General features: G+C 42.9%; 1 protein-coding gene across 1 annotated transcript in view; it reads right to left on the bottom strand.

Moving 5' to 3' along the window:
- The window catches only part of NKAIN3 (sodium/potassium transporting ATPase interacting 3), an 829211-nt gene that overhangs the window by 364906 nt on the left and 436829 nt on the right, over window positions 1-27476 (bottom strand). The gene's annotated exons all lie outside the window — the stretch shown is intronic.

Here is a 27476-nt window from a genome sequence, read left to right as displayed (position 1 = left end):
TTCAGGTCCTAAAGGAGCCAGACCAAATTACAATTCCAATACTTCCTGCTGCTCTAAATACCGGCCAATAAAATCTCAATTTATTCTTCAAAGCATTACACTAGCCTGCAAGCATAAGTGACATTTAAGACTACCTTAAATAATGCTTCGAGAGACCTGAGCCTCAAATGAATACCAATCTACAAGCTTGTTACTGGAGTGAGCTATGATGAAGCTGAAATTTAGGTATTTAGAGGACGTTAGTAACCAATACGTTTCACATTGATCGAACAGGTGGAAGTCATCTGAAAATGAGCGTGTGAAATTAGAGCAGGGACTGCTCTTCTCTTTCCATGAAAGGCAATTGTACAACACAGTGCCTACATTTCTGTGCAGCTCACAAAAAGAAACAACTGAGCATTCTCAGGAATTGATAGATCAATTAGTTACAAGGCTCTAACACAAATTCTTACTCCCCCCCCCCTTTTGCAAAGCCCCGATAGTGGCTGCCGTGCGGCGATGCCAACACAGCCCCTTAACTTTGAACGGGCTGTGTTGGCATTACCGCACCGGCAGCCGCTAGCAGGGCTTTGTAAACGGGAGGGGGTTAGTTAATATTAATTTACGAGATAAAAAAAGCTTTCATATATCCATCATATATCTCAGCGGTACAGGCAGTGTGTTCCAAGTCCTCACCGCCAAGAATGAAAATGATGGAAAATAGCCTCACATACTTGATTGTGTTGTGCTACTAGGGTACTGCAGCATTAACTAATGTTTAGAAGAAGTATCATAATTTTTTCCTACAATACTTACCAAACTCAACATATATGCATGAGCTTGACCATATAAAATCAGAAAAACAGTATACAATATTCTCTGTGTGTCCCAAAATCTTCATGCTACAATACTGTGCCTAATAACATCTTGCAATCCAGTCTTTTCAATTCTACTCCGATCTCGACATAGTCCTATGTTTCACATTTAGTGTCTTCAGGAAACCAGACAAACTATAATTCTCTTCATCTAATATTGCTGCAAAGAAGGGAACCTACCGGAACCTCGCCTCTCCATTCTCAGAACTAGGCTCATTATTTTCAAGGGATAAAGTACCCACACAAGAAGCAGGTGCAACTCTGAAGGTATTTTCCCCCATGGAAGTTTCCTAAAAGAAAGTATACTTATGCCTTCTTTTTGTGAATTGGTACAAAGTCCATGAGTTAAAGTACCCACAGAATTTGTAACCAACTATATAGTTCTGAAAATTGTTCCCCTCAGAGACCACTTTTCAAAACATTTTCTCCACATAAATTGCTCATCAGAAAATTGCTCCCCCCATGCAATTTTTGAAAGCAAAAGTACAAGTGTAGTTCTCTTAGAAAATCAGGAAAATGATGTACACACATACCTACAAATCCAGCACCTCTTGCCTCCCCCCCTCCCAAGTCCAGCACCTCTCTAGGAAAAAGAGGGTGTGGAAGACCAACAATAAGGTGGACTGACACAATCAGAACAATGAATGCTTTGGACTCCCCCCCCCCCCCCCCAGCACCACACACACACACACACACACACACACACACTTAAACAGAAAATGCTGGAGAAAGTCAATCTATATGCTCGCCAGGAGTTGACTTCGACTTGAGGCAATTAATCAATCAAATTGCATATAGCATTTCTAAAATAAGCACCTTAATATTATGCACCTGCAAAGGATAATTTTCAAAAATTTCTGTAGGCAGTAGACAAGGCAGTGCTTTATTTAGTGCACAACTGTGGTAACTATTACCACGCTGCCAGGACAACAAGCATTAATTGTTTGCCAACTGCATAGCCTGTAATGGGGAGGCAAATGGGTGGGGAATAGGCATGGACTGTATACTGCAGATAGCACACAACCGGCCACTTTCTGTGTGTGGTAGTTGTACACACTCAACAGTTAGTGCACAGGCTCTGCACTACTACACGGTGATTTGAGCACTTGCCATGTGGTAAGTGCAAACGTTTACTGCCCCAAAGTCTCACTGTTCTCCTCCCTGACTATTCCCCTGACTACTCTATCTGAGGCTACATAAAGGCAAGGGGATAGGAAATATTATTGCTCGTTAAGCCCAATTTGCAACTCATTGTTAAATTATGTGTATAACTTCCACTTTTCTATATTTTGCACATGCAACTTTGCACACTAATCTCCAGATTCTGTATAGTGCGCCTAGTGTTCTTGCCGAAATCCAAACGTTTTCTATAATGACGCACGTAACTTAATTGGCATAACAAGTCAATCAGCATTGTTAACAACACTTAAGCAATAATGAGCACCAATTGACAATAATTAGAATTTATGCGCACAACTCCCTAAGCGTATTCTGTAATGCACTGCACCTACATTTTAATGCACGCAGTCAAAAAGGGGCACAGTTATGGACAGGGAAATGAGCATTTCATGGGCATTCCAAAATTTACTCACTGTTGTAGATTATGGTTCTCTGCGCCTAAATCCATGTGCCAGGATTTACACCACATTTTCGTTGGTGTAAATGGAGGTGCATAGTTTTAGGAGCTATGATACCAACTAAGCATGTTCTACATACAGCGCCTAAATCTAGGCACCGCTTATAGAACACGCTTAGGCGGAAATGTTTTCCGTGCAGATTTTTCAGGCGCTATATGTAGAATCAGGCCCTAAGGGCTGGATTCTATAAATGGTACACAAGAACGGACACTGGAAAAGATCATCACTAAGCTTGATTCTATAAAGAGCGCACACACTTTATAGAATTGCGCTCACCACCAATGCCTGCTCCCTAAATTCAGGTGCCAGACATGTCTGCTGAAACCTGGTGGAAATGCTGACCCATTATTATGTAACAACACGGGCTACTTTTTGGAACACCCCTGACATCATGTCCTCTTTTGAGATACGCTTTATGGGATGTAGGCATCCAGCAATATAGACTAGCGTGCAGCCAGATGCACGTACCAATCTGCTGCCCATTAACATCTATATGTGGGCATTATATGTAGAATCCAGGGAAAATCTACTGTACCCAACTGTGCACCAGTACAATACAGGGCTAAATTTAAAACTCTATGTCTGATCTTCAAGGCCCTGAAAGGAAATGGCCCTGAGTACTTGACCCTCTACACACCACCAAGGACAGTAAGGTCCTTCCAAGGACTTTCACTAACCACACCCTCTCCAAAAGACATTACACGCTGTGATACCCGCAAGCGAGCCTTCTCCGGAGTAGCCCCCACACTCTGGAATGCACTGCCTGAAAGGCTACGCTTAACACAAGACTATCTACTTCAGGAAGCAGGTGAAAGCTTGGCTCTTCAACCAGGCCTTTAATGGAAGAAGTAACTAACTTGTTAGTTTCACTCAAACACACAGTGACATGGGCTGCACATACTGCAGCAGGACATGCTTATCCACGCCTATCCTAGCTGATTTAATATTTAACCATCTCTCTCTGACCTCATGTGCAACTTTCTTTAGTCACCTTGCTTTCTAACTCTTCTTACTCTCTTACTTATCTATATGTTCCATCTTTGCTTATACCCTATGCTGTCTATTAAAATGTTTCTATTACGTATTGTGTTGACATTGTAAGTAATATACTATGCCATACTTTGTATTGTTATTTGAATATTTTTACTGCTGTAATTGCCAATTGCTCATGTTTGATTTATTCTTACTGTACACTGCCTTGAGTGAATTCTTTCAAAAAGGCAATAAATAAATAAATAAATAAAGTTATATGCTCAACTGCATGGAATCAGGCGGCAAGTGCCTAGCTATAATATACCATGAGGGGCATTTTCGATATGACATCTAAATCTGATTTTGGATGTTAAAAATGTCCAAAACTCCAGTAACTAACAAGGCCATTATCAAACCAAAAAAATGTCTGACTTTTTGTTTCGAAAATGGCCATTTGCTAGATGTTTTTGTACTCAGTGCATCTGTCTTTTAGGACCATTAAAAAAAAACACCCAAGGGAAAAGTGCACAAAAACAAGCCATTGGGATGTATGGGGGGGGGGGGGGGCAGCATTCTAGTAGACTAGCCACACAGACATCCCAGCAGAGCAGTGGGGCACCCTAGGGGGAACTGCAGTGGACTTCACGTAAAAGCTCCCAGGTACATATCTCACAGTTATCCCATTATATTGTATGGGGAGCCCTCCAAAACCCACCAAAAATCTACTGTACCCAACTGTGCACCACTACAATAGCCCTTATGTCTGCAGGTGTCACCTATATGTAGGTACAGTATATGTTTGGAGAGTTTATACTTTTTACCACAAATGTACCAGTTAGAGTGGGATAAGGGCCTGGGTTTCCTTCTCCACAGTCCACTCCTCCCCAGGGACCTGCTTGCTGCTCTAATAGGATTGGCCATAACATCTGAAGCTGTCACAGAGGCTGGTATGCACTGTTTCTTTCACATCTTTGGAGGGGTGGAAGGGGGCCAATGGCCACTGGGGAAATAAAGAGGGGGGGTCATGCCTTAATCCCCCTAGTGGTCATCTCATCATTAAGGGCACCTTTTGTGGAGTGGAGGAGTGGCCTAGTGGTTAGGGTGGTGGACTTTGGTCCTGAGGAACTGAGTTCAATTCCCAGCACAGGCAGCTCCTTGTGACTCTGGGCAAGTCACTTAACCCTCTGTTGCCTGCTGCATTGAGCCTGCCATGAGTGGGAAAGTGTGGGGTACAAATGCAACAAAAAATAAATAAAATAAAAAGCTTAGGGATGATTGAAACAGATCTAGACCACAACATGTAACTTTTTAACCCTGGAAATAATAAATAAATGCCACTTCGTGCTGATTTTGAGGTTTTTCTCTTTTGAAAATGAGCCCCAAATAAAGCTGAGAACCATTATCTATATATGTTGTGTATAATCTACATTTGACTTATTTATACAACCCACAACAAAAATATCTTCCTTTAGCAGTTTGCATCACTATTCCACGTTTGAAGAAAATTCAGTTACAGAGGCATAGGCAAAAATCGTTTACAGCGCTCCTCTGTGCAGAAGTACTTAGTGTAAAAGAGAGTAAGATCTTGATATGGTACTCTTCAAGCATGCACAGGGAATATATGTTTCATACTCCCAAAGGTGTAGCTCAAAATATTTCATGAAACATTTATTAGTTCAAAGATTGCCTCCATCTGGAACGGGAACCATACATTTTATATCATAAATCAGACTAGATATCATGAATCTATACTAAATCCTCATAATGCAACTACTTTGAAGACAATTCACTTCACATTCCATATATCTGGAGCAGATGTCTCTGTAGCTATGGCCGGGCTCAGTAACTTCACTAAAATTATGTAGCCTTTGTGACAATTCAAGGTCACCCAGTACGTTTCAGCAGATTGCTCAAACAGTTGAATCAAAATAGGTAAAGTAAATTTTATTGTTTTCTACCTCCTACAGCTGGACTGCATAACTTTGCATTAGAAATTAAATATCATACTGGGAGTAATTTTATATGTAAACATAGTAAATGAGGGCAAATAATGGACTGCATAGACCATACTGGTCTTTAAGGTATACCTGCTGCTCCTTGCCTTCATTTAGAATTACACCATGCAAGATACAGCCCTCCATGCCTTTTCTGATGTGTAAAGGTCATTTCAGTTTTCCTTTTATTCCATCCTCTTGCTATATAGGTATCCTCCATGTTTATATCCCATTACCTTTTGCATTCTATTACTGTTTTTGTCCTCATCACTTCCACGGAGAGGGCATTCTCCACACTTTCCATAAAAACTATTTCCTGATGTTCTGAAGTTTACCTCCTTGAATCTTCATTTTGTGTCCTCTAGTTCTACTGCTTTCCCGTCTTTATAAAAACCTTTCAAGTATTTAAACATCTGTATCATATCGCCCCTGTCTCATCTTCCCTCTAGGGTATATATTCAGGTCTTCAAGTCTCTTCTCTAGGAATGCAGCTACTAGTAAGAGAGCACAGCAAAATGCCCAGAGCCTCCTAATGGTAGGGGGCCACCTGCTTTTGAACTCCTCTCTGTACCCGCTGTCCAGTATCTCTTTCTCTCTCCCTCCTTCACCCACTTCAGAGTCCGACGTCTCTTTTTGCCTCTTCCCCTTTCCCCCTCCCCCATGGCATTGAATATTAGTGGCTAAAGCTGACAGCATCCAAAAAATTGATGACTTCTGCCGAATGAATATATGCACCAGTGAGAGTAATTCTAGAACAGTGAGCCTATGATAAGAGGGTAAGCAGTCACCTATCTCAGCCTGTTCTATAAAGGAAAATAGGCATCTACTTCTCTTTACAGAATACTAGTGCAAGTGGCAGAAAATGTACTTACATTTAAGGTGCATTCACTCACACCAGCCAGGGCCACTAAGAGACAAAGCTAGGCCCGGGCAAGCAAGGGACCCGTCGCTACCCCTTCCCCACCCACCCCCATTTTGTAAAAATTGAGGCTCCTCATACCTTTTAAAACAGCAATTCTTTGCTGGCAGCGAGCATGAGCAGCCAGTGACTGATACACACTACTCCCCCAGCGTGTTCTTGCCTATGCGGAAACAGGAAATTGTTGTGTGGCCCAATCAGTATGAACCAGTCGCTGGCTGCTCATGCTCACTGCCTGTGTAGAACTGCTGTTTTAAAAGGTACAGAGGACCTCGATATTTACAAAAACGAATCGGCCAGCACCAGCGCCGGGCCCTCCTTGGAGGCTGGGCTTGGGGAATCTTGCCTCTCAGAGGCCCTGATATCATCTCTATGGCTGGTGTAAATGCTTGAACCAAGATGTTAGCTAGAATGAACCCAAATTATAGAATACTATAATTTATGCATGCATTCATGCACTCTGTCAGTGCTCCACCCAAAGAGTGCCCAGTGTATGCCCACTTGCATGTATCATCAAAATATGGTGTGTACCTTTCCACTAGTTGATATTTGATTTGATTTCTTAATTTGATATACTGCTGAATACCACAAGGTTTTAAAGCGATTTACAATAAAAAAAAAAAAACATACATAACCATGACAGCATACTTACAATAAATCAGTACATTAGAAAGGAACTAAAACAACCAAGTTATTCTCAAAGATCCAGATCTTAAGGCTTTACAAAGCTACTATAGCTGGTAATACTACTAATATCTCTAAGAAAAACTCTTTCTGCAATGTAAGCTAACAATACTTTCAATATCAAACACCGTTCGATGGAGTACAAAAATAATCAAGGTGACTTTTCAGAAGGCACATGATGTTTAAAAGCTGAGACACGTATTTTACCTTGACTCAGCTCTATTGACGAAAGTTTGGCCACCATCGGTGCATGGTGAAAGTGGAAGCAGCTTTAAGTTTATAGTTGCGTCACTTTTTTGTTTGGATCCATGAAAGCTGGTTCGATTGGAACTTTAACAAAATTATTCTCAAGGGGGTTTTTATGCCTGTGAAGTCACCTTACCCATTATATTCCTACCATTGTCTCTTCTGAAATATAGAAGTGGAGGAAGGGTTCTGAGGCTTTTTCCCCTTGGTTATTTTTATACTCCATCGAATGGTGATTGATATTGAAAGTTTTGTTAGCCTATACGGCAGAAAGAGGGGTCCTTTTACTAAGGTGTGCTGAAAAATGGACTGCGCTGGTGTAGACGCGTGTATTGGATGTGTGCAGGTCCATTTTTCAGCGCACCTGCAAAAAAGGCACTTTTTTGGCTGAAAATGTACGTGCGGCAAAATGAAAATTGGCATTCGTCCATTATGGGCCTACCGCCACTCATTGACTTAGCGGTAAGGTCTCACGCGTTAACCAGGCAGTAATGGTCTACACATGTAAAATGACGATTACCTCCTGGTTTCCACCGTGCGCCAAAAAATAAAAAATATTTTCCGTCACGCATAGTGGACACGCGTAAAAAATGAAATTACTGCCCAGGCCACGTGGTAGCTGGGTGGTAACTCCAAATTGACGCGATTATAAGTTTTATCTCTTTCTGCCTCCCCAACTTGACTGCAACAAAAATTAGCATGCGGGGCCATAGCCCTTTGCGCGCCACTGCTGCCTCTGCCGGGTTCTTTCTTCCTCTATGCGCTCCCTGCTCCTCCCAAACAGGAAGTTACGTCTTTGTGTGAGTGTTCTCCGTCCTCCGAGTCCTCCCTCCTCCTCTGTTAGCTCTGTGTTGTTCGTTCCCTTCTCGGCGGACGGCACTCACGTCGGCAGTATGTTAGCAGCAGGCTGCAGGCACAGCAGTCACTGACTCGTCTCGTCGGTCTGGCAGTGGCGCAGGGCAGGCTCGGACTCGGAGTCAGCTGTTCCATCGGACTCCGCGTGGGAAGGGAAGGCAGGAGCAGCAGCGCATAGGCACCATTCATTTTTAGAAATGCAGTTGGGGGAGCGACCGCTCCCCCTGCGCCCCACCTAGCTATGCTTCTGGTCTTCATGTTTGCAGGTGGCTTATATATTTAGGTACAATAAGTATTTTTCTACTCCTGGAGGGCTTACAATAATATATATATATATATATATATATATATATATATATATATATATATATATATATATATATATATATTTTTTTTTTTTTTTTTTTAAACGTTAGGGGCCCTTTTACTAAGGCACACTGAAAAACTTGCACTGGTAAAGGCACGTGTTTTGGACACACGCAAGGCCATTTTTTAGCGCTCCTGGAAAAAAAGGCCTTTTTTGTGCCTGAAAATGGACGTGCGGCAAAATCAAAACCAGCACATGTCCGTTTTCCAGCCTGAGATCTTACCGCCACTCATTGACTTAGCGGTAAGGTCTCATGCGTTAACCGGGCGGTAATTGTCATTGTGCATCCACTGCTGATTACTGCCGAGTAAACACCACACGGTATAAAATAGAAAACATTTTCTACTGCATATTTTGAACGTGTGTCAAAAATGGAATTACCGCCCGGGGCATGCGGTAGCTGGGCAGTAGTTCCAATTTGATGCACGTTGGATGTGAGTAGGTGCCTACGCACCTTAGTGAAAGGGCCCCTTAAAGAGGTATTTGAACCTGGACCCCTTCGGTTACAGTCCACCACACTAACCACTAAGCTACTCTTACTTGCTTCCTCTTTTCTTAAGAATGCCTATGAAGCTGTCAAGGATCCTGGTATCCCCCTTCCAGTTTCATTTTCAGGGCAGAGGGACGGGGACAGATGTCATGCCTTAATCCCTCCAGTGGACAGAGCACCTTTTTGTAACGTGGGCATCAGTGGCATACTTAGCCTGGTTGCCACCCAGGAAGAAGCGCCCCCCTCCACCAGGCGTGGGACCGGCAGAGCTGACAGCCACGCAACTCCTCAGTACACCCTCTTACTGCCTGCACCCGGGGCAGACTGCACCCATCGCCCCGTCCTTGGTATGTCACTACTGGGCATTCCTGAAACAGATCTAAATAAGGACTTCTTTCTTTTCAGACTTGGATGTTTCTTCCCCTTCAGTAATTGCTGTTGGACATCCTGATTTTGGGCCCTCCTTGGTTCTGCCCAAAACATGCCCTCAACATACCCCTTGCTATTTGGATGTTCTACAGTGTTAGACATCCCTACACAGCCTTTACAAAATTGGGATTTGGATGTTTCAAGCACGAGTGTCCATTTCGGCTTTTTGAGATGTCCTTATGCTTCGAAAATAAGCACCATAAAATATGTATGTTAAAATGACCACATATTTTGCAACTACACAGGCAGTTTGAAAATTGGCCTCCAAATTTACATCAAAACAATGGAAAATAAGAAACAAAAATATGAAAGTTATGAAAAAGTTACAGGTAGAATTTATTTTCTTTTGATAGTTCTTTACTTTGTGTGAAATTCTATATATGGTACCTTAAAAATTGGCGCCGTAAAACTATGTGATTAGCGTGATTTTATAAAGTACACCTAAAGTTAGGCATGCTTTATGCTGACATGCTTTTCTTGCACCTAAAATTTAGGTGCACCCATTTAGGCCACCTAAAACCAGGCCTAAATACCCATGCCTAAGTTAGGCGCAGATTGGATGTATTCAATAATAATGTGCATAGTTTTTTGAAATGCCCACAACATGCCCGTGGCCATGCCCCTTTTTTGACTGTGTGCATTAGAATTTATGTTCACTGTTAAAGAATACGACTAGAAAGTTGTGCACATAAATTCTAATTAAAGCCAATTAGTGCTGCTAATTGCTTGTTAACATCCAATTATCAGCACTGATTGGCTTGTTAATCAATTAAGTTGTGCGCGGTGTGGCTGTGCTGCCAAATTAGTGTGCACAACTTAAGGTGCCATATTTATAGAATTTGGGGGTGATTATGTTTCTTTTTGGTCTTTGCTATACAAGAGTTTTTCTTGGTTTGTAACTAATAAATTCATAAATAAAAATGTAACAACAAAAAAGAAAAATGAAGTGTTGCATGAACCAACAGATAGAAGATGCCAAGCGCTAAATAGGCAGAGAAGTACAGGTAGGGCTAATATCCAAATAACATAGTATGGCTAAGAAACTTAGCAGATCAAATGAAAATGTTGCAATATTCAGACAACAAAAATATGCATCATTTATAAGAGACAGAGGGTTCCTTTTACTAAGCTGCTGTAAGCATTAGAGTGTGCTTACCACAGGTTAAAAAGGCACTAATGCAGGACATGCTTAGGTGTCTCACATTAGTTTTGGAACTGGCGTGCACTTTCCATGTGCTAAAAAATAGATTTATTTTTTAGGGTGGGGGCATGTCTGGAGGTGGAGAGTAGGTATGCCCTGCACTAATCAGTTAGTCCATGGGCATTGGTGTATAGACCGATCAGTTCAGGATTAGCGCAGGAGTCCCTGCGGCAGTAAGGGATCCTGCACTAATGGCCACGCGGTAATAGGGAAATTAGCACATGGCCATTAATAGAAACAAAAAGAAATTGTGGCTATTTTACAGGCACGCTAAAAGTGGCCACAGCACGCAGGAAACCCATGCGCTAAAAATAGCGCACGTCTCTTTTTAGCGCAGCTTAGGAAAAGGGCCCCAGAAACGTGTGCTCTGAAGGACAAAGAAGATCAAGCATATCACCCAATGACAAAGATGATGAGCTTGGGATATAAATGATATAAAGAGGTTCAGTAAGAGGAGATGGAAATAAGGAAAATTTTCAGCTTGTTATTTTGAGCTAGAGAAGTACTCTGGTTCAAAATTTGGTCAAGTCACAAACAGAAGAAAAAACCTCCACGAATAGGATGCACCAGGCAAAAAAACAGTAGAGGAGAATAGAACCTCTCTCAAGTCATAACACTCTTCTGCTCTCCTCGACACAGCAGTTCACAGCAATGCAAAATGCTGGCCAATATCAGAAAAGGGACGTTTGTTTTTGTTTAGTTTGGTTTTTCTTTTAGATAAGTTGTAAGCTCAAAAGTCTACAAAAAAAACCCCACATAATAAATATATATATTTTTGTATATAAATTTTGAATGGAAGAGAGAAGAGCTTTTAAACTGGCAATTGCATGACTGATGACCTTTAAAGAATGAGGTAATCTATGATCTGAGGCTTTTTCCTAATCTGGTTTTTTCCATCTGTGTTTTATTAGTGATCTTGAAAGAGTTTTTATTGTATACAAAAAATTTCCAGCTGTGCATTTGAATATAATTGAAGTGAAATTTAAAATATCATTTTTGCCATGCCGGTCTTGACTCTCGAGTCTTCTCCTTTAGAATACTGAATTCTAACTCTTTGTGGGCCACTAGGTGGCATCCAGTATCTTCAACTGTCAAGATACATTCCCCTCTCCCCCTACCTCCGACATTCAGCGCTATTTAAACTGCCAGGGATAACTCTTGGCCAGTTAAATAGCGTTTATCCGGCTAATCACTAATATACAGTGCGAGATAATTAGTTATCTCAACAGAATATTAGCGTTTAGTGCATAGTAGCTAATTGGCTATATCACGCGATATAACCTGCTATCTATGAATATTCAAGTGCTGGTCGGCTAAGTTTAACGGGCAAATCGGACCACATAAATAGCAGTCCTATCTTTGCCCACTACTAACTTAATCAGCTAGAGCTGAACATTGACACAGCCGGTTAAGTTAGAGCCGGCCAAAAAAACCCAGATATTCAACGCCGGTCACCAGAAATAGCCCGGACAGTGGCGGTCCTACTTTGAGGCCAACCAAGATGGGGGCCTCAGGCGGCACTCTGCAGGAGCAGCACTCTCCCATTCCTTCCTCAACCCTCTTCCCCACATTTACCTTATTTTTTTTATTTCCAAAAGGCAGCAGTGGCAGCGGCACCTGCAGCAATTCCCATAGGCTGCCCTGCCGTAGCACTGGCCTCTTCTCCCTACTAACGCCCACCTCTTGACCTAACTTCCTGTTTCCTCAAAGGTGGGACAAAGTAGAGCAAAAAAGCTGGCACTGGCAACACCGCAACAGGGCAGCCTATGGAAATCACTGCGCTGCCGCCTTTTGAAAAAGAAAAAAAATAAGGTAAACGCGAGAACGAGGGCCGCCTTTTGGAAAAGAAAAAAATAAGGTAAACATGAGGATTAGGGTTGAGGAGGGAAGGGGGAAGATGCCAGACTGGGAGCAGGTGGGGGCAGCATCTCATCCCTGCCTCAGGTGGCAGATTGCCTTGGGCCACCCCTGGGCCTGGCATTGAATATCCAGAGTCAGTGCTGGATATTCAATGCCAGATGAATATCGGACCCATTTTCTTTTTTTCACAATTGCAGAAGATAGCGCTCCTCACATACAAAATACTGTATTGAGATTTTATTTAAGCTAATTTAGGGGACCTTGTACTAAACTATGGTAAAAAAAAAAAATAGTCTTTCTTGCATGCTAAGGCCATTTTTACCAAATGGCTTTTATGTATTTTTGTATTAATTGCCACATGCTAATGTTTCCATTAGCATGCAGCCATTTTGAAAAATTACCACATGTGCACTTATCTCCACCAATTTTGTAGGCAGTAAAATCTCACTGGCTATGCATGGTAGCTGCACTAACTGATTAGGGCATGAACACCCACTCTCCACCCCTGACGTGTCCCCTCAAAAAAAACATTTAGCATGTAGTTAATGCACGCATATTTGGCAGTTACAGCGGGATGCTTAAGCACATCCCATGGTATTCCATCTTATGGAAAAGAATATGTGCAATTATTCCCTTCTCCTCGCCTGTTGGTTTGACATATGATGTTATAATATTTCGTTCTTCAACCCCTAAACTTACACTTGAGGATCAATATCAAACTTTTTCATATAATGATGGCTCTAACCACTGATCTTATAGTATTTCACTGGAAAAATAATTTGCAGTTGAAATTTTATGAATGCTGGAGTCATCTTTGTACTATTAGAAACTATGAAGAATCTGCAGCTTTTAACGTTCGTCAATTGCCTACTTTTAAGAAGCATTGGGCTCCTTTTGATCATTACATCAAAACATCAGCATCTCCTAGAGATTAGATTTTTATACTTATACTTAAATTGTCACATTTATCTGTATGTAATGCATTTGGGTTTTTTCCATTTGTTCTTTGTTTTTGTTGTATGTTATATTGGTTTAAAGTTTCTTGAAAACTCAATAAAAATGATTTAAAAAAAAGCTTCATTAGGTGCATGTTAGCACTTAATGTAGCTTGCTAAAAGGGCCCTTTAAGAAGCAGTGTCCCAAAATCTCCCATCGCTTAATGATCTCCGATGCAGACATCACCCCAAAACATAGGTAGTGTCGGGTCTTCAATAAATTAGCGTCCTCTACCTGTAGGAGCAAAGAAAGCACTACAGAATGCAATATGGAGCACTACATGCCACTATAGCAAAGCTATATAGAAATGTGGTGACTAGCATTATTCAGCAAACCTGACTTTGTGAAATACAGACTCTGGCTAATTCCATCTTTCAGTGCTAGAGCATGGAGCTTGTTAGGCCCAGATTTGCTTGCAGTCAGCAAACATTATGAAAAGAGTTGCAAGGACTACAGACCGCCAAGGACTGCAGAATTCCCTTTTGCTAAATAGGGTGACACATTGGCTGGACAGAAAGTGTGATAACTGCACATTGTTTACTGAAATCAGCATGCTGTGATCACAGTAACTCTGCCATATCTTGCATGTGGTATATATTGTTTTGCTTTTCCAAGTCAAAAACATATGAAGTCAACAACTTACTGTTCCAGATGAGGAGGGCCGTAATATCTAGAAAAAGGGTATAAGAAACCTCCACAAAATATTAATTTTATCTGGTTGTTATCTGGCAGTTAACAGAACAACTGTCAGGGACATAGTAACACAGTAGATGACAGCAGATAAAGACCTGTACGGTCCCTCTAGTCTGCCCAACAAGATAAATTGGTATCTGCTACTTTATATGTATACCTGACCTTGATTTGTCCTTGCCATTTTCATAGCACAGACCGTAGAAGTCTGCCCAGCACTAGCTTTGCTTCCCAATTATTAGTGTTGCCACCTAATCTCTACTAAGCTTCTGTGGATCCATTCCTTCTGAAAAGGACACAGGGACACAGCCTGATCTGAGCAAGTCACACTACAGAAATATCATCTACTTCTTAAAGGTGGCTCTACTGTTTGTTAGGCCTGTGTCCATCTGTCTACTGAACCCTGTTGTTGCCTATCTACTGAGGTCTGCTCTATTCTCCATCACCATCCAGAGAGAGAGAGAGCCCTGCATACATGCTCCTGTCTCTGGCTTTATTCATGCCTCTGGTGCCGCTCCTATGATCATTCCTGATCAACTCTGCCTCTGTGAAAGTGAATGAACCAAACATTATCTGTCAGGTCATAGCTACCTTTTTCCTAGTGTATGGGATCAGGATTCCTAATTAGTTCAAGACATAAGGTATACAGTGTGTGTTACAGGTACATAAACACTCATTGTTCACCATCATTTTGAGTAATTTGGCATAAGTTAATTATCTCTACTTTACATTATTTTTCTTACTGCCAATATTATAAATTAGCTTTTATATTTTTATAATACATGAGCCTTGTGTCCAGTTCTTTTCAGCAATTATTTTGGGCTGTATAAGCTTGGATTTTGCTGTTAGAGGGCTGTCTAATTACCCCTAATTACATTCCAGAGTGCTACCTATCATATTCTGTTTTTTTGTGGCCAACTAATCTTTCTTGGTATGCTGTTCAAGACACATTAACCCATCTTGCATGACATGACTTCATTAATCAAAATGGACAAGGAACAAAGGTCCCAGAAATTTTCTCACTCTAAAGACAGAAGAACATTTTGGGGCCCTGCTACTTCTGTAACTCTGCTCTGCTCATTTAGGGGTGGAGACAGAGATTTATTTGTAATTTTATTTATCATATTTTCTTACTTTGGGGGGGGGGGGGGGGGGGGGTTGTCAAAAAAGATGGTCTATTAATCCAAATTTTAAATTATTCTATTGTCTAGTCCAAATTTTAAAAGTTCTACGGCGAGAGGCCATTTGTACCATAACATTAGTATGACACGTAGAAATGTTATTCAGAATAACTGGTGGGGCAGATGAAAAGATAAATAAATGGTTATAAGACTGAGAGAGAGTATATAAAAGAACCTCAGTCCTCTTTAAACATATTCCTCACCAGTCCAATTTAACAAGATCACAGCAGAGAAACCTAGCCAGCAGGGCAAAAGCATAGAGTTAGGGAAAATCAGAGAGGCCCAGAGGGAAGAGGAAGGAGCCGCCAGGATAGACCCCGGGACTGCTAAGGAAGAAGAAAGCTCCATGCTGCAGGGTAGCAGAGGAAGGCAGGAAGGAAGTGTTTCTGTATTCCAGTTACTGCTCCCACCTCCCCCTATAACCTATTGGCTGGAATATCTGACCAATGGCTAGAGGAAGAAGAGAGCACTCTTTCATAGTCTATTGGATGGCTGTATCTGACTGATGGGCTTCAGGAGTAGAAGGGGGCTCCTGTAACCTAGGATAGACGTACTTCCTGCCTACAGCTATCAATGAGGAGAGGAAGAGCAACAGAGAGACACTGGAAGAAGACATAGTCACATAACTTTATTGGCATGACAATTTTAATTGCATTATTACTAGGTGGCAGAAAGCAGATGTAAGGGGTAGAGGAGCTGGGTAATGGGGATACATGCTGGGAGTGCAGGTGTGGGGAGAATAGAGGGGCTAGGAAGGAATGGGTTACTGGCTGGGGGAGAAAATTCTGCTGTGAAGTAATAGACGAGGCAGAAAGGGGAAGAGAGGCTGGGTGATGGGGACAAGCTGAGAGCGGAGCTGTAAGGAGAGAAAAAGGAAGGGGTTAGTGAACTTAAAAGGGGCTACTGCCTAGGTGATAGAATCTTACTGTGAAAGTCTAGAACAGAAAGGATATTGAAATGGAGGGAAGCTGGGTGATGGGGACATAAGCTGTGAGTGGAGCTGTGAGAGAAGTCTAGGAAGGGATGAAGGTGATTGAAAGGGGTTACTAATAGGGAGAGAGTTCTGTGAAGAGCTGGAAGAGATGAAAGGAGCTGTATGGGGAAGAGAGGCTGGGTGATAGGGCCAGGTTGCAAGCTGAGCTGTAGGAGTGGCCTAGTGGTTAGGGTGGTGGACTTTGGTCCTGAGGAACTGAGTTCAATTCCCACTTCAAACACAGGCAGCTCCTTGTGACTCTGAGCAAGTCACTTAACCCTCCATTGCCACATTGAGCCTGCCATGAGTGGGAAAGCATGGGGTACAAATGTAACAAGGAAGGGGTTGCTTCCTTGGGGAGAGAGACTTTTTGTTCTTTCTAATCTATGGTTTGGCTGCTTATACACAGATCCTGGGATCAAACATCACCCACTGCACCCCCAAACCCATGTGCATAGATAGATCTAACCATATCAATTTCCTTCATTTCAATGCATTTCATATCTATAGCTATGCACAGTGATGATATCTCTTCAGACACTTTAAAATTACTTGAAAAACAAGTGTTAATCTCCATTGTCATCTGTAATGTGCTCTAATATCCTAAACTTAATGATAGCTACAGTATGAAAAGCTCTGTGAACAAAGATTGAAGAGAGCACCCAGGGAAACAGGCCAGGCGGAGCAGCAGAGAGCGAGCTGGTGTGCTTGCTCCACGAAGCACTAGAATTTTAATTTAGCTCCCCTTTGTTCTTTGCAAATGAATGTTTGCATAAGCTTTATAATGCCAAAATACGAAAAAAAAAGTATGAGGCAGTTTTTCATTTTGACATCCCAAAAGAACCAGGGCTGATTAATCTCATCTATAAAGTTTAAAAGTTTCATCAATATTGTTGGTATATGATAGGCTGACTTCCCCAATGAGATTTAAATCAGAATTTCATATCCTACAATATATCAACTTTTTAATTAACCCAAGGTCTGCTATATCCAGACATTTTATTTTCATATTCAAAACATGGCTCCAGGAAGCAGCCTGTTAATCTGCTTGTGTTTCTTCATTCCTTTAGTTGAATAAAAGCTAACGTTCTGCATAAGGAAAATCATTTTCCTCCTTGGCTTAAATAAAGGCACGCTGTGGACATGAGGTATGGGGATTACAAAGAAGATTGCCTATCATACCCATGCATTTATTTCTCAAGAAAGAACAGATTGTTGGCCACCTTAAAGAATTTAGTCATATAATGATTGACTAGAAGATGAATGCAGTTCAAAAATTTGGTTGATTACTGATTCTTCTAGAAATGTTGGTTTTATTGTATATATCAGACTTCTTAATTTTAGGTGCTTTATTCACGGACCCTTAGAAAAATATCTATCAGAAAGATACACATGGACTGAATCACTAACGCTGCTCAAGTCTCTGTGACAACTTATGTTTTACATGGGAGATGTGTGGGTGTAAAAAACATGAAAAACTCCACATATCTATATGCAGGGCAAGAAAAAGTTGTGCAGCATAGTTCAATGTGCTTGCAGAATCCTGTCAAGGTGGTGAAGTAACCTGTACACATGCAAATCCACTTCATTTTTTCAGGTCCCACTCTGGGCAGGGAGAGATAAAAGGCTAGGTCAGTACAGAGAGGGTAGAGGAGGAGGGAGATAATAGCTAGAATAACAAGTGAAGATCTGATGAGAGTTAGTGGAATAGCTAGGTAGATGGTATATTCAGGGGCCCTTTTATTAAACTGCGGCAAAACGTGGACTGTGGCAGTGCAAAGTGTATCTTTTGGGCGTGTGCCGGGCCAGTTTTTACCACGACCTGAAAAAAGGGCCTTTTTTTAAGGGGCCGGAAAATGGATGTGTGGCAAAATTATTATTATCATTTTCGGCCTCAGACCTTACCGCCACCCATTGACAGCGGTAAAGTCTCACATGCTACCTGGGTGGTAGGCATACAGAGTGCACTCACCGCCGTCAAGCGCCACGTGGTAGAAAATAGAAAATATTTTCTACCACATGTTTCCGGCATGCAACAAATTCAGAATTACTGCCTGGGGCATGTGATAGCCAGGTGGTAATGCCAATTTGGCGTGCACTGGATGCGTGTAGGCCCTTATGCACCTTTGTAAAAGGGCCCTCAGTTTCTTTTAAGTGTGTTGTACTGACTCTGACATGTGATCCTTTGTCTTGCCCCTTCCTTGTGTCTTTGATTGGCTGTCTGTATCTGTCTATCATCTGCCTGGTGTCTTAAGTATTCTGTATGGGTCTGTCTTTGTTCCTGTTCAGTCAGTAATTGTCCTAGCGTCTGAATGGCAGGAAAGTGTGTGCGTGAGCGTGACATGAACATAGCATGCATCTGACTGGGTGGATTATTGTTTATTCTTTCTTCCTGTATAGCACTGTCAGATGTACATAGCAGTTTACAGAGACATAACGGGGCCCTACCACTGTGGGTAAGAATCCCATACAGTGGGATAAGAATGGCCAGGGTGTGGAATGACATGGAAGGAAAAAGGAGAGGGTGCCAAAATTAGGAGACACTAGGACTAAAGAGGAAAAAAGGCCTAGTGCTAACACTTAGACAATGGTAAGAGAAGAAATTTAGCTTCAAAGTACAAATTTGCAGCCACAGAGGTAACTGGAAATCAGCCTCTAAATTTGGTAAAATTTCTCTTCCTATGTCTAAAAGTTCTACTGTTTAGCTTTCAAGATTTTCCATATACCTTGTTAAAGGTACCTTTCCCCCAATTCAGTTTAAAAATTAAAAAAAGCTCTTTTCCTAATCAACCTTTCACTGTCAACTGATATGAAATACCGAATATATTTGAATATAAACCCATCCGAATATAGACCGAGATACCATTTTCCCATTAAAAAGGGGGAAAATTTTAACTCAAATATAAACTGATGGTTTATGTTTGAGTTTTGCTCTCCTTCCCCCTTGTCATGGTATATTGCATTCCTCCTATACCCTTATGGCATCCTGCCTTCTACATCGCCACCGCCCACCCTTCCCCCGAACTGGAACAGTTCCTGCACCCACTCCACTACCTCTACTCCTCCTCCCCTCTCCTGCTTAGCAGATGATGTCTCCCTCCCTGACCCACCCATAGCCCCCCACCCAGGCAGGAACAATCCCTATACAATCCTTCCCATGCCATCAATGTAGCTAAGAATTATGTAATATTTTAGGGTACTCCTGTGTAGCAGCATGTGGTGATAATTAGCTGTATGTGAACTTTCAAACAGAAAATACCCATATAGTATCTGTTTGAAAATCAACCTCGTTATGGCTCTTTCTGGATTTACAGGGGAATAACTAAAGACATATATTTGAAAATTCAGAATTTACGTATAGTTTCCTCCCTTGACTTAAATATGTACCTGTTGATATATGCACATGCCAATCAATATTCAAATCTCTGGTAGCAGTTATTCCAATAAACTCCACCCTTAGGTAACTGTGTCTTATCTAGGTATACACAATATTTAGTCAATGGTGGCTGTCAAAATATTGCCTCTGGCTGCTGGTAGGTAAACAGGAAACTGTAAACATTCTGGGAGGTGGACAGATAGCACCTAGCAGGGGCGTAGCTACAGGTAGGCCTGGGTGGGCTCAAGCCCACTCAATCTTGGCTCAGGCCCACACAGCCTCTTATGACCCTCCAATCAGTTCTGGTCTGGCTGCAGATGCAGCTGTGCCTCTAGTCCAGCAACAGCAAACAACTGCCACTCATAAGAGCTCCCTTAGCACCTGACCTGGTGCCTGTTTCTTTCTCCCTCCCTCCCCTTTCATCCACCTGCTATGCAGCACGATCTTTCCCATTGCACCTCAACAGGTCCGCGCTAATAAACAAGCAAGACAGAGGTACGGGACCATGCCTCTTTGATTGCCACTACTGCTTCCTGTGCCGGCCCAGAAGTTTACCTCAGAAGAGGCAGGACCAGCACAAGAAACAGTAGCAGCAAGCAGAGAGCCACCATGGTCCCCTGCCTCTGCCTTGGTTGTTTATTAGCGCAGACTCGGAAAGGCGCAACGGGAGGGATATCTTGCTGCACAGCGAGTGGATGAAAGGGGAGAGAGAGAGAAGCGGGGCAGGGTAAGACAGGATGGGAGAGGCAGTGGGTCCGGGAAAGGATGCAATTGGGACTGAGGAGGCTTTTTTTTTTTAATTATTTATCAAAATTTCAAAAATCAAGCACAAAATCAAGCGCAAACAGGAAATACGTCAGAAGAGGGCGGAGCCATGATGCGAGGGAAGGGAACAGAAGGCTGGAACCGAGCTGAGCCTGCTGCCTTCGCTTCAACGCCGGTGCGCCTCGAGAGAAAATAAAATTTTTAAAGGCAAGCAGCGGCGCAGGAAGGAAACCAGGTCTTTTGGAGAGCAGAGGGCAGACGGATGATGGACAACTGGGGCAGCGGGGGAGCAGAGGCGAGCCGGCTCGCACTGGCCAACAACCGGCTCACAAGATGCCAGTAAATTTAACAAGCGGCTCTTGCGAGCCGGTGCAAGCCTGCTCCAGCACACCACTGGTTATAGATAAAGGAAATAAAGTCATTGTTACCCTGGGTTCCTTATTATTAGCAAAATCCTTCTCCAAACTTGCAGCTTCTGCCTCCCTCGGTACATCAGATGACACAGACGTTACCTCTCTCAATGAAGCAAAAAGCTCCCTGTCACTCCGAGTTCCTTCGGGTAGATGAACTGCCTCTCGTCTCTCTTCTCTCTTCTCCTATCCCATCTTTGGGCAATGGAGTTTGAGATGCTGCTAATGGGGAGCTGCTGCCTCATGGCTGTGGGGGAGGAGCTCTCACGTTGGGGCTGAGCAAAAGCTCTAGCCCAAGGAGTGCCCCAGGGTCTCCATCCACCCCAACTCGTTCCAGCAGGCTACCCAGCGATGCCTCTGGAGTCCCAGCTCTTTGAAAATATGAATCAAGAACGCTGACATTAGAAGGTAGGCTTTGCCGCTGAGATGCTGTGGAAGCGGGTTGGCCCTTCCTCTTCGACATCGCGGTCTGATCGCAAGGATCTCAGAGAACTGATGAAAGTGTCAGATGTTGACGGTGGCCATCTTGGATCCCACGACTGAGGAGGCTTTTATTCAGGGCTGGACTCTTGCTGGACTCAGCTAATCTGGGATTGGGCCCTGCCCTGACTCACCACTGATCAGCCTTCAGCCCAAGGCCTCTCAGCAGGTAAAACAAATATATGTAATTGTGGACTTTTGGGTGGGGGTGGGCTCTTCACTGCTGGGGGGGAAGGCATGTTGGTGGGTTTCTAAGCAGGGATGGGCTCAGTGCTCAGGTTAAAATAATAATTTTTTAAAAAGCTTCATGTATTATGATGGTTTTTGGGTGGAGGTGGTCTTTGCAGTGCCCAAGGCATTAAAAAATAAAATGTTTTATATTTAATGCTGATGTGCTTCAGGATGGAGGAAGGGGGAGATTGGGAAGAGTAGGGCAGATGCCAGACAATGGGGGGGGGGGGGGGGGGACAGGTAGACGGTAGGACATGGCTGATGCTAGGCTACAGGGAGGGGTGGGGGAGCTCGGGTAGAGCTGATGCCTAGCTGCATAAGAACATAAGTACATAAGTAATAGCATACTGGGAAAGACCAAATGTCCATCAACAGTAGCCAATCCAGGTCACAAATACCTGACAAGATCCCCCCAAAATACAAAACATTCTATACTGCTAATCCCAGAAATAGTGGATTCTCCCCATGTCCATTTATTAATGGTCTATGGACTTTTTCTTTAGGAAGCTGTCCAAACCTTTTTTAAATCCGCTAAGCTAACCGCCTTTACCACATTCTCTGGCAATGAATTCCAGAGTTTAATTACACGTTGAGTGAAGAAATATTTTCTCCGATTTGTTTTAAATTTACTACATTGTAGCTTCATTGCATGCCCCCTAATCCTAGTATTTTTGGCAAGCGTAAACAGACGCTTCACATCTACCCGTTCCACTCCACTCATTACTTTATAGACCTCTATCATATCTCCCCTCAGCCGCCTTTTCTCCAAGCTGAAGAGCCCTAGCCGCTTTAGCCTTTCCTCATAGGGAAGTCGCTCCATCCCCTTTATCATTTTTGTCGCCCTTCTCTGCACCTTTTCTAATGCCACTATATCTTTTTTGAGATACGGCGACCAGAATTGGACACAATATTCGAGGTGCGCACCATGGTTCAATACAAAGGCATTATAACATCCTCATTTTTGTTTTCCATTCCTTTCCTAATAATACCTAACATTCTATTTGCTTTCTTAGCCGCAGCAGCACACTAAGCAGAAGGTTTCACCATATCATCAATGACGACACCTAGATCCCTTTCTTGGTTCGTGATTCCTAACTTGGAACCTTGCATGACGTAGCTATAATTTGGGTTCCTCTTTCCCACGTGCATCACTTTCACTTGCTCACATTAAATGTCATGTGCCATTTAGATGCCCAGTCTCCCAGTCTCGTAAGGTCCTCTTGTAATTTTTCACAATCCTGGTGGGGAAGGGAAGGATAGGGCCGATGCTGGGCTATGGGGATGGATTGGGGGGTAGAGAAGGGCAGGGAATGGCAGATGCCGGGCTACAGGACAAATTTTAATTTTTAGTCCTCTATTCTGTAATTGATGAAAGTTGGTATGTGTTCTGCATGTGACCGAGGTGAGAGATTCTGCTGGCATGTGGTTTGTGTGGTGTTATAAGTCTGTCTTGTCTGAACTTTTCAATGGAATGTGTATTCCTGCTATATATATATTCACTGCTGCCTTGTTGTTGTTGTTATTTGTGTTCAGAATTGATGTTAAGGAGCTTCTTTGCAGGTTTTAGTGTTACTTCACAAAGTACCTATCAGTGAAGGAATTTTGTATTGCTATTATTGAGGTGTCACCAGAATTTGAATATATTTTTCCTATGTGATTATCCAACTCCCTTTCGAAAGAGATCGCCAGCCATCTTCCGACATAAATCGGAAGATGGCCGACGAAACCGGCCAAATCGGAGCCGGCGAAATTTCAAGGGGGCGTGTCGGTAGGGTAGTGAAGGCGGGATGGGGGTGTGCTCACGAGATGGCCTACTTCGCCGGATAATGGGGGAAAAAAAAGCCAGGCTTGACGAACATTTTGCAGGCTTTACTTGGTCCCTTTTTTTTCACGACCAAACTTCAAAAAGGAGCCCCAACTGACCAAATGACCATCCAAGGGAATTGGGGATGACCTCCCCTTACTCCCCCAGTGGTCACCAATCCCCTCCCACCCAAAAAAAATAAAAAATTCAAGAGCTCGTCAGGAACATCCTAAATCAAAACTCTATTTGTTTGTTTTTTTCAGTAGTTCTAGTGGGATTTGAACTGGCCACCTCTGGATTATAAAACCAGTTCTCTAACCACTTGGCCACAGCTCCACTTACTTGGATGTCCCTCCCTTTTGATTATGCCCCTTCAGGTCTCTCTCAGCCACTCACAGACAGAGGTCTCTCTCAGCTACTCACAGACAGCTAAATGCGCTGTGATTGGCTGAGAGAGACCCCTGTCTGTGAGTGGCTGAGAAAGACCTGAAGGGGCATAATCAAAAGGGAGGGACATCCAAGTAAGTGGAGCTGTGGCCAAGTGGTTAGAGCACCAGTCTTATACTCCAGAGGTGGCTGTTTCAAATTCCACTGACATTACTGAAAAAGCCAAATAAAAATAGTTTTGATTTAGGATGTTCTTGACGAGCTCTTGGATTTTTTCCCCACTTTTTTGAAGCTGGCCATCTGTAAACCCAGCGATCTCAACATTTGACCTAATGTTGAGATTTAGCTGGCCCCAACTGTATTATCGAAAGAAAAGATGGCCAGCCATCTTTTTCGATAATATGGTTGGCACCATCCCTTTGCGGAGCCGGCCCCGAAGATGGCGCCATTCGATTATGCCCCTCTATATTGCAGAATCCTGCCATGTGTGCTGAGAGGCTTGCCGTTGTAGTAGACTTATGTATGGTCAATTTTAAGATATGGGATAATGTAATTATATTTAAAAATATCAATTTTTTCATTAAGTATGTATGTGGTTATGTTGATGAGGGGGCAGCTGTTGGGCAGACTACTTAGAAATCCATCATCAAGTGCATTCTAAGGCATTATTTTGTAAGTTCCCAAGAAACACTACTCATAGCTATATACACAGTGCCCACCCATATTAGCTCTGGGCCCCACCCAAAATCTCAGGTTTGTCTATGCCACTGGCACCTAGATAACACACATATTAAGTGCTGCCTCTGTGGCTAATTTATTACATTTATCAGGGAATCATAACATGATCAGATTTGATATAAGCTCTGGAGTAAGAACACACAGAAAATCCAATATGTTAGCATTTAACTTTCAAAAAGGAGACTATGATAAAATGAGAACAACAGTGAAAAAAAAACTTAGAGGAGCAGCTGCGAAGGTCAAAAATTTACATCAGGCATGGATGTTGTTCAAAAAAACCATCATGGAAGCCCAGACCAAATATATTCCATGTATTAAAAAAAGGAGGAAGGAAGATAAAAATGACAGCCGGCATGTTTAAAAAGTGAGGTGAAGGAAGCTATTAGAGCTAAAAGAAAATCCTTCAGAAAGTGGAAGAAGGATCCAACTGAAAATAATAGGAAACCACATAAAGAATGGCAAGTCAAATGCAAAGCGCTGATAAGGAAGGCAAATAGAGACTTTGAAAAGAAGATTGCAAAGGGCTTGAACTCTCGGCAGCCATTTTGAATTGGCACCGGGAGAAAGACAGTCTGCAGACATGCTGGACGGGAAACAGGGGGCTCTTTCCTGCCCCACAGAGATCACTAGATCACCAGGGCACCACACTAAGGTAAAGGAGGGGAGAGAAGGATAGGATGCCCATTCGCCCATCCACCCACCTGCCCATTCATCCGCAAAACTGGACAAATGGGCAGGCTGGCAAAACCCACCCAGTTACCCGGCTGTGTCCTCAAAAAGAGGACATGTCCAAGTAAAACCGGACGTATAGTAACCCTACGAAAAGAGGGAGCAAACTATGAGGAACTTATAGTATAACTGAGTTCTTCTCAGTGGTGGAGACCATAGATTGCAAACATGCCACCCTGAGACTACCTGAGCAGGATGAGAGGGCCTTCAGGAACCACAGGCACTATCACTCTATGAATATGCAGGTGGTCTGCAACATGAAGCTCCTTATCACAGGCTGGTGTGCAAGATTCCTGAGTCTAGCCAATATCTTTGTGCTGTCACAATCCAGACTGGGTCAAGACTGCAATGGGACTACTTGAGGATGCCTAGCTGCTATGTAAGCAATAGCTGTGAATGGGAATGTACTTCCTTACCCATGATTCCTAATTCTCAACCAAGGTTCCAATATAGTATGCTTGTTCTAATGTTTGCACCCTCTCTATAGCACTCTATAGCACAAACTATCATTCCTCTTCCTTCCCCCCCACCCCCACCCCAAGGGAGGTATCTCATGGTAAGCTCATAGAGATAAGGTCAAACAGGCATGTGAAATACCACTATCACATATGCCAGACTGCACAGGGCGTGATCTCTCTAGACACATATCTACAACAATGCTGTTACTGCAAATTATCAGTCCTTCAATGTGCACTGTTCTGTCTAATCATGCTCTATTCCCTAGCAATGTCCTACTGTCTATTGTCTCTCCCCAAAGTGACAGGGGCTATGCTCTGAATAGCTAGCTCCTGACTCCTGTGAGGCAGCTTATGACAACACAGAAGGAGCGCTACAATAGGGTACAGCAATGCACCAGGTCTGTGACACAGCACATCTTCAGCGTCCTGAAGAGTATTTTTCAGGTGCTTTGATAGGACCCCGAGATGAGTTACTGTACGGCCCTGAAAAGGTGTGCAACATTTACCGCATGTTGCATGCTGCACAATATCACAACACCGGTAATTGGGAAGCAAAGTCAATGCTGGGCAGACTTCTACAGTCTGTGCCCTGAAAATGGCAAGGACAAATAAAGGTCAGGCATACATACCATGTGTTATGAGATTATCACGCTGGGCAGACTGGATGGACCGTACATGTCCTTATCTGCCATCATCTACTATATTACTATGTTATGTTAGATCAAAGCAGAAAAACAGTAACAAAACCTCTACGCACGTGCAACAGAAGTCCAAGAAAGAGTAGAGGATGAAACGTGTCCCTTCCCTCTCTCACTCTGACCCTCCCATCCAGCTCCTGTTCCCTCTGCCGTCTTCCCCTTTCTTTCCAGCATCTGACCTCTTTCCCTTCCTCTCCCTCCGACACCCCACTGCTGCTAATACTCCATCTTTGACTACTCCAGCCCAGACCAGCAGCGGCAAAACAAAGTAGAGCAATCGCGGAGCCACACTGTGCAGATTCATGGCTGCTAGTCCCTGCCTCTCCAACATCATTTCCTGTTCTGGGGCAGGGAGTGGAACTGGCAGCTGCGAGTCTATGTAGTGCGGATCTGCGACAATAGTTGTACTTTGTTTTGCTGCCGTTACCTCTGCACTGAAGCAGCAGTGGCGGAAGGGAAGAGAGGCGGGTTCGTGGCCATGTAGCGCATAGGTGCCGTTTCCCCTAAAATCCATTTGGCTTGCTCCCCACCTAACTACGCCACTGACGTAGATGCGATAACTGATTAGCGCAGAAATGCCCATTCTCCGCCTTCCCCAGAAACGCCCCCTCTGTGATAAAAATTAAAATATTTTGTAGTGCACGGTTTGCACACACAGATTTGAAAATTACCACAGGATGCCTGAGCACATCCTGCAGTAAGCCATTTTAAACATGGAAAGCGTGCAGTAGCACTTACAGCAACTTAGTAAAAGGACCTCATAGCCATTATCAGAAATTGGTCCTTTTGACTATACAGTTTTACTGTATATCTCTGATACTTCTATCAAAACTCCCCCCTCCCTTTGCTTCACTGAGTTATAAAGACATATGCAAGCAATTGAAAACCTAACCAGCTCTCTATTTAAACCTGCTGTAACTGAGTTTGTTTCCTCACTGACCAGATGAAGAAAGAAGCAAGTAACAGATGTGTTATATTAGCTCAATAGCAAATGTATCACCTACAATTTGTTGATCCTTATTTCTACATAGAAAAAGAGGAAAACAATTAAA

Source organism: Microcaecilia unicolor, chromosome 1 (assembly GCF_901765095.1).
Source record: "Microcaecilia unicolor chromosome 1, aMicUni1.1, whole genome shotgun sequence".
NCBI classification, from domain to species: domain Eukaryota; kingdom Metazoa; phylum Chordata; class Amphibia; order Gymnophiona; family Siphonopidae; genus Microcaecilia; species Microcaecilia unicolor.
The sequence above is the reverse complement of the archived record's forward strand: the minus strand, read 5'-3'. Positions and strand labels throughout refer to the sequence as shown.